This window comes from Pleurodeles waltl, chromosome 2_1, assembly GCF_031143425.1.
Source record: "Pleurodeles waltl isolate 20211129_DDA chromosome 2_1, aPleWal1.hap1.20221129, whole genome shotgun sequence".
NCBI classification, from domain to species: domain Eukaryota; kingdom Metazoa; phylum Chordata; class Amphibia; order Caudata; family Salamandridae; genus Pleurodeles; species Pleurodeles waltl.
In genome coordinates, this window is record NC_090438.1 from 838,091,877 (window position 1) to 838,100,402 (window position 8,526).

The window sequence follows — 8,526 nt, forward strand, 5'->3', positions numbered from 1 at the left end:
GGCCACACCTCCTTTATTACTTTGTGAACTTGCCAGTGGTGAGACCAACCAGTTTTTTCAAATCATTAACTACTCTCCTAATAAACCTGGTGTGGGGCAATAGTAGATAAAGTGTTAGCCTCACCAAACTACAGCTGCCCTCTGACAGGGGGTAATGGGGGCCACAGACTTCAAACTTTATTGCCTAGTGGGTCAACTGCAGTGAACAGTTAGATTGTAATTTATAACAGACATACGTTGTTGATGCCACAATGGTGCTGTGTGATATCTCTTGCATTATCAATCCTATTTCCAAAACTGTACAGCTAGAGCTGTCATTATCTCGTTTGACGCTATGGGGAATTGATTTGATACCTCATAAAAGTGAGGAAATGTCTGTACTTTCATACTTTTACAATGTTAAAAATCAATAAAGTTTGTTTTAAAAAAACATAAAAATTAAAATCCTAGCAGTTCCTGCCTCGCCAGATGACTGTGATCATATACTAACACCAGCGTGATCAAGACACGAAAAAAACGTAAGAGATTTAGATTGGCTAGTCTAAATTCAATTATGTGATCTCTCTTTTCACTTGCTGTGATTACCTCTGAAAAAAGATCTTCAGTCCTCTACTATTTCTAACATTGAGCTTATCATATATTCTTCTCTGCCAATGTTTTGGAGCCATCATTCTCTTCTTTCATTAAATCAAATTATAGATTTTTTAAACAAGTTTCTAGAAGCAAACCATAAACTAAGGCACTGAACATAGATTAGCTTTCCATATGTACAGTCAGAGTATATTCAAGTAACAGATCATTATTTTCAAGATAAGATCAGCTCAATGAACAAGGATCAGCTGGCTCACCATCAGGTGGTCTGTGGACCCCAAACCCATTCATGCACTGTTTGTATACCATCTTCAGCACCTTAGACCAGTTCATACCCCTGGGCCATTCATGTATAGAGGGGGGTTCTGCTGTCATCAGTACATGGCAACATCCCTTTTCGTGATAAGGAAGCAAATCCCCACTTGGGTTATCTGCACTGGAATATCTGTCCATTGCACCATCACGCCCAGGAGAGCCACAATGGGGTCCAAAGGGGGAAGGGACCCAAGTGACATCTGCCAAGATCACATAGATCTCTTGCCAATATTGTTCTATGACCAGGCATGTCACGACAATGTGATAAAAAGTCCCCACTGGGCCCTGCAGCATGTGCATCTCAGGATGCTCCCCTGCCCATTTTCCACAGTCTATGCAGACTAAAATAGATTCAGTGGAAATACTTAAATTGGATTATTCAGCAAAAGGGAAATGTATAATCTCAAAATGTCCTTCCTGCTCTCTGGTTCCATGATTAGTTTTACTTTGAGTGGGTTGTGATAATAAGGGCTTCAAGGTCTTTGTGATATGTAGACAATGAGTGGCGCAGTTGGAGGTATCTGGAAAATTGAGATCTATGAAGTTGGAATCCTTCTTTTAGGTGGTCAAATTAGAGGATGTAATCATTGTCTCACCCATCCCCCAGCCATGAAATTTCTATCAGGTCCTTGGGTTGGAATCTGGGCAATTGTGTCACCCACTTTAACTAGGTTCATGCCCATAGGGAGGGCTGAGCTCTAAATTTCCCCCATCCATTTAATATCAGTGATGCCGTGTGAGTGCTGCTTGCCAGCAAAGTATGCATAGCCGAGTGACCCGAAGAGGTAAATGTTGGTGGATTTACTATAGATCAAAGCGAGAATCCCAGGACCGTCTAAAGTAGATACCTCCAAGTGCCAGGATGCATCCTGGCAGGGAACCAGTGTCCTATCAGTATCATCTGTGAAGCCAGTAGTATAGTTAGATGTCGGGGAGGCCGAGATTGTCTAAGTGGGTGGGCAGGGTGCATTTGGGGACAGAGACCTTTGGCATTTTTCGTGCTCAGAAGAATCATGACACCAGTGCCCGTACGTCTGGGAAAAATGAAGTGATCATAAATGGGTAGTTCTGGGGGATGTAAAAGGAACTGGGGAGTAACATCATTTCATAAAGTTCCACCCTTCCCAAAAAGGTTAGTGCCAGCTGTGTCCAGGCCTCCAAGTCTCCATGGGTGGGTCTTAAAATAGGGGCTATGTTGGTGTTCTGTGTGATCTGTGGGTCATGAGAGATGCGCATGTTCAGATATCAGAATGCCCACTCTGTCCACTGACAGTAGGCTTCAGGTGGATGATGAGGTATGATGCCGCGCCAAGTGAAGAAACATAGACTTTCCCCAATTGACCTACTAACCTGAGGCATCCCCATATTTCTGCAACATCTGGGTATGGTGTTGCAAACAACTCTTAGGGTGTTGCAAGTAAAAGGGCATGTCATCTGCATTTAATAAAAACCTATACTTTAATCCATCCAGTCAAAGAAAGCCGCTCAGCTGAGCATTCCTCCAGACCCACTCACCGGGGGCTCGATTGCAAGGGCAAAGGGAGGGCATGGGATATCCCTGCCTTGTGCCTCACTGGATTGCAAAGTGGGGGGAAAGGACCCCATTGACTTTTACGCATGCTTGTGGAGCATTGTATAAGGCTGCCACGAGTGCCACATATTTAGGTCCTCTATTCATCTGTTGTAGGACTTGCAAGTAAAGAAAAGTCAGTGGATAGTATCAAAAGCTTTTTTGTAATCAAGTAGGAGTAAGGCTGCTGGGCCCTGTAGTGTGCCTATGTGTGCCAGTGCCATCTGAAGCCTACAGATGTAGTGCCTCAAGCCCTGTTGTTTATAAAACCATTTTGATCCTCAAGGACCAGAAAGCGTACCTCTGCCTCCTGGACCTCTTCCAATGTCCAGACTCCACTGTTGAGAGGATTGGGAGCAGGAGATCCTTCACGATGGGGTGTATATTTTTGAGGGTCGGAATGGTCTGCATAAGGTCTGAATAATATTCCACAGAGGCCTTCTCAATTTCCTGTGAGCAGAAGATCAACTGATCTTCACTCCCCACAAACTCCAGGTATATTTCGGACCTCCTTATCCCTCTATGCCAGCCAGTACAACAGTTTACCAGCTTTGTTGCCATGTTCACAGTTCCTGTATCCGGACAAAGTCCAAGCTAGTTTGGGCGAGTCTAGCAGCTTGTGTGGAAAGGTCACACGCAGACCCTCTGCATGTGTGCGTCCTTTTCTATTTGTTCTGAGAGAAAGGAAGGCCCAGGAGAAAATATCCTAGACTCTGGGTGAGCAATCTCACATTTTCTATCTCATTCCCTGCCATTTACCTCATACTACAGCCTTGAAGATTTCCCACAGACTGATCATGGATATCACCGACTAGATATTGATCTCAAAGTATTCCTCGATGGCTTCCTGCAGGCAGTCCACAAACTTGGAGTCTTTCAACCCACCAGGCGTTCAGACCCCAAGTAATCTAGGGGCCTGTGTTATGGATGCTAATAGATATTTCAAGTGGATTATGGTCAGAGAAGCCTCTAGGGAGGATAGAAGAACTGGTCGGTCAGCTGAGACTGCCCTTGGACACAAACAGGTAGTCTATCCTGGAGTAAGAATGATGAGGAGCCGTGTAACACATGGAGCCCCTCTAGCCCCGGTGCCAGGCATGCCACACATTGACCAAACCCATACATGTTGCCACTTATGTAGGACCTGTGAGCGTCTGCTGACTGCCTGAGTGTCAATGTCTAAGGTGTTATTAAAGTCCCCCCCGACACCGAGTCCTTCGCCTGAGTCTGAAGCAATGCAGCTCATAGCACAGTTGTGTGGCACAGGTCTTGTCAAAGTTGGGACCGGTCTGTGCCCACCTCCTCTATTTTGGTCTCTAGGGCCAGGTGTGAGGATTGGCCAGTAGAATGGTATCTGTGCTTGAGCCGGTGCTCCTGCTGCCCGCTTCTATGTCTTGTGTCACAGGGCTTGAACCTTGATGAGACTCCCCCTTATAGAAATCACTTTAGCATTGTCAAGCTTCCCTGACATGTGGAGGGCATTGTCTTTTGCCATGATGAGGCTATCCTGTGTTGTACAGTTATCGTAGATGGTGGCAAATGAAAGCCCCAGGTGACCACAATCCAGACCCACCTGTCCCACCAGCAGGGCCAGCACAAGCAGCCTGGAGAAAAGGGTGTTCCGGCATGGGGTAAGACCAATTTGTCATTGCTGCAGGTGCCCACCTATAGGTTCTCCTGCTTCACATGGGTGGGGAAGAGTGCTGAGACCAATCTCCATTTAGCGTGTGAGACCCCACTGCACTCACCCAGCTTCTAGGTGCTAGTGCAGTACCTACAGGCACTGAGTAAAACGAGACCGTCCACCGAGGTCCCCCTCTTTAAGGTGTAAGGGTCTGTCTATCTCTCTGGGGGGTTGTGTTCTATCACACGAGAGGGGGAAGGCCCGCCACACCAGCAGCTGGTGCTGGGACTCTCCCCCGCCAATATTCATCCATGCTCCTGGATCCAACCAGCACACAGAACTCAGTCCATGTAAGTGAAGTGGGAGCCTCTGCTTCCCCATGCAACACGCCATCCAGGAAGCTCACTGTCAAGCCACAGATCCTCTAGGTGTTGTCTACTCGCTTTTTCCTTTTTTTTAAGAGGTCTTTCGGCGACCAAAGGGCCATTTGCAAATGGCCTCTGATATGCTCTGAAATGAGTGCTGAGAGGACAGCAGAGATGGCCTGGCTGTGCTCACATGCAGGCCACATCATTCTTTTAGACCGGCTGCCTACCCAGTCAGCGGGACTGTCAAACTTCTGAGCTTGCACCCACATGTGTCAGGGTGTTTGCAACACCACATCGCAGACCCCTCCAGCTCCTTTTCTCTCATCCGGGCCGTTTCCCCGGGCAGTGCCAATGTCTCAGTCTTCTACTGCACGCCTTCATCAAGTGCTTCTTTGGCTCCCATGATTCATGCAGTCACCATGCATGACGCCTGTGGCAGGGGTATGCTTTGGCGTTTTAGATAGTTGGTATCATGGCAGAATCAGTGAAGGATTTTAGGTCTTGCCCCAGAGCGCTGGGGCTATGCAGCTGCCATCATGCACTGTTGACTACACGCCTTAATCAGTCATTCTCAATAGAATTTATATTTGTACTGGTGATGACCCAGCGACGTTTTAGCTAATAGGATCAAAAGTTCTACCACTTTAAAAAAAATAAACAGTGTAATCACGTTGGGGGTCAAAATGTGAAAGATGGAATAATCTATACATCTCTTCTCGTTAAAACAATATCACATGACACCTTGTGTTCATATACACACCTGGCTGTGCTTCTTTTCAAACATGTTTGGCACATTCCAAGAACTGGTGAATTCAGAAGTTTGGAATTATCCCCCTGTACTTCCCTGCAATGACCTCATGCCATTCTTTGACTAACAATTCACAAAAATTTGAGAAGCCATTGTGTCCAACAGAGTTACATGTTCCCTCCAACTCTACAAGCATGTTTCACTGCATAGAAACCTCTGAAAGTGGAGGAAGTAATAAGAAACTGCTCATAAAAGTGCTGGTGGTGGATTCCTTGACAAGATAGAACATGCTCTGCCTTCAACTGTTGAGTTTAGCACTGAAGGTCAAAGCATCAAATCGTTCGATAGGACATGTGTCCTGCTGCATGCCTGAAAAGCATCAGAATCCTCTCCTGGCTCTCACAAGCCCATTAATGCATCTCTGCTACAAGGTTGGATTCTCAAACCACTCAAGCAGGCCATCATCACACTTCTTGTAAAGGCAGCCGCAGCAGACACAAAGTTTATGGCCATTAATAGCCCGATCGTCAAATTATCATACCCCAGTAAAATCCTTGATGTAGTAAAAAACTGCATTGTATTACATAGTGCAAATCCAAGTCATTGGAGATCATAGCTTTGTACTATAAATGCCCAATTATGATTTCTCACAAAGTTGATGTCTCTGTTACCAAGATTACAGTTTATCTGGCCAATTAAAAAAGTTCGGGTATTCTGGTGCTTAAATCGTATGTTGTCTCCACTTGAGCTCAGAGGTATGGCCTTGAAAAGAATGGTGAAAAACATTAGGACAGACCTACAAGAAACTACAAATTGAGCCGGATTTACTACATTGCGCACCACGGCGCTCGTTTCCACAATAGATTAATAATTTATGACACTATTGTGTCACTATGCTGGATTAGCGCCACAAATTATGTCGCTAATGCAGCAAAGTACTAGGGAGGACCATAGGTTACTATGGGCCTATCACTTTAATGGCTGCCCTGATCAGGCATCAAAAATAACAGAAAAAATGTTGCAGTGAAATATTGTAGATTTCACTGTGCCATTTATTTTGCTGGCTCCCTGCATGGGAACGCCTCCCTTCCATACATTATATTTGGCGCAGGTAAAATGTGGTGCAAGGGGTTACAAAGTGGCACAATGCTAGCAATGCACCATTTTGTAAATATGGCGTGGGGAAATGGCCTCCTTAATGCCACACTAGCGTAAAAAAGTGACACTAGTGTGCCGCAAGGAGGTGCAAGGGCATTGTAAATCTGGCCCTATGGGGCTCATTTACAAGCCTCTGGCACCTCCGGTGCATCACTTTTATTTTGGGGAAAAGTGACGCACTGACGGCTAAATGGGCTTGTTTATAAGCTTCTATGTTTGGAGAGCAGGGGTAAGGATGTACCAGAGACCTTTATCTCCTAAAGTCAGACATGATCGGTTGGCACCCCCTTCACATTCCAGACCCTCAGAAAAGGGCAGCAGAGGGGGGTAACTAACTAACTGGACAGAAAAGCACAGAATTCTTGTGACTAACTATCAGAAACATCACCACCCTTTACTATGGTAACTTGGGCCACCATTTCCTGCAAATAAGAACACAACCAGACAGAAAGAAAAGAAGCACAGGATGAACCAGTCTTTCTGCTAGTGCCTAGGAGAAGATTGAGCCCTTCCAGCCTGCCCTTCAGGTCTATAAGGAAATCTAGAACAACGGGGCATCTTGGAAGAAGGAATCAGCAAGCCTCGCGAGACTGCCATCTTGGCGGTGGCCACAGAGGGGCACTGGTGGAGAAATCTGTCTTCCCCTTGGATTTGAAGCTCATCTTCTGCGGTGGAACTTATTTGGAAGCCTAGTGGAAGAACTTGTACAGGTTCTGACAAGGCTGAACTTGCCTTTTGGGTGAGGCTGTCAATCAGAGGAGTCAAGAAGTCTATCTCCACACCGAATCCGTGACCGGGATCTTCCCAGAAGAGCTCCTGGATGTTTGAGAGCACGTGTGTGTACCAGTCTGCAAGGCAAGTAATTCTTCCCTTGCTCGACTAGCCAGCGTGATGCAGAGCAGTTGGTGGCTAACTGTTTTTCTTTTTGTTTTTTTTAAGCGTGGTCTACAGTGGCCGTATTCATGATGCACATGCACTATCACAGATGTGGGCTTTCCCAGTAGCTTCCATGGCAATGTTTTGCCTTTACACTAAAAACTAATTAACTTCTGCTGCCATTTACTATTTTTTGTCGTTTTGGAGACATTTTAATCATCAAACTACCTTTCGCTTTAATACATTATTTTGAGAATTTTAATGTTTGATTTGTTGTCTTTAATGTTGTGTTATCCGGCTAAAATTCTTTACATACCTTTTCTCTGACAGAAACGCACAACTTTCAGCCCGGAATTCCACACTGAAACCTGCGCGTTTTTTTACCTCTTATAACTGAGTTAATCTACTGTTTGGTATCTCGATTTTTTCAGAGAGCTCCCGATAAATGGCATACAATGGTATAAACTGAGCAGAAGATAAAGCACACCTTCCAAAAGCTCACATATGAAAGCATTGATCTGGACCACCTCCTGGACATGTCATAGGAGCCAATCACGCAAGTCCACTGCTCTTTTCCATGCTGGTGATTGTATCAGGGCTCGTGCCACAAGCAGCGCTCCTTCCTGAATTGGTGTCAGAAAGCCAAAAACAAGGATGTAGAGATGATGAGGACTCACCTGAGCAACGTGAGCACTCTCTCTGAGATGGTGGGTATGGTGGGAGGGTAAAAAGACAACACCATCAACCAGGTAGAATTCAGGCCTGAAATGATTTGTCATTACCTCAGTTAATTATCCATTCTTTACAAGCCTATCAACCACAGCAGACCGGGTTTCAGTGCCACTCATTCTTCCCAGTTCATTCCACTGAAGCTAACATGATGGGGGTGATTTTAACCTTGGCGGACGGCGGAGGCCGTCCGCCAAGGTACCGCCGTGAAATGACCGCACCGCGGTCAAAAGACCGCGGCGGCCATTTAAACATTTCCGCTGGGCCGGCGGGCGCTCTCCGAAAGAGCGCCCGCCGGCCCAGCAGAAATGCCCCTGCAACGAGGACGCCGGCTCAGAATTGAGCCGGCGTAGTTGCAGGGGTGCGACGGGTGCAGTTGCACCCGTCGCGTATTTCAGTGTCTGCAAAGCAGACACTGAAATACTTTGCGGGGCCCTCTTACAGGGGCCCCTGCAGTGCCAATGCCATTGGCATGGGCACTGCAGGGGCCCCCAGGGGCCCCGCGGCACCCCCTACCGCCATCCTGTTCATGGCGGGTTTCCCGCCA

The 8,526-nt window shown here is 46.4% G+C and overlaps 1 pseudogene; it reads left to right on the plus strand.

Moving 5' to 3' along the window:
- The first annotated feature begins 7,705 nt into the window (after positions 1-7,705).
- On the plus strand, positions 7,706-8,131 carry LOC138260300 (small ribosomal subunit protein uS19-like; annotated as a pseudogene).
- Positions 8,132-8,526: the final 395 nt, after the last annotated feature.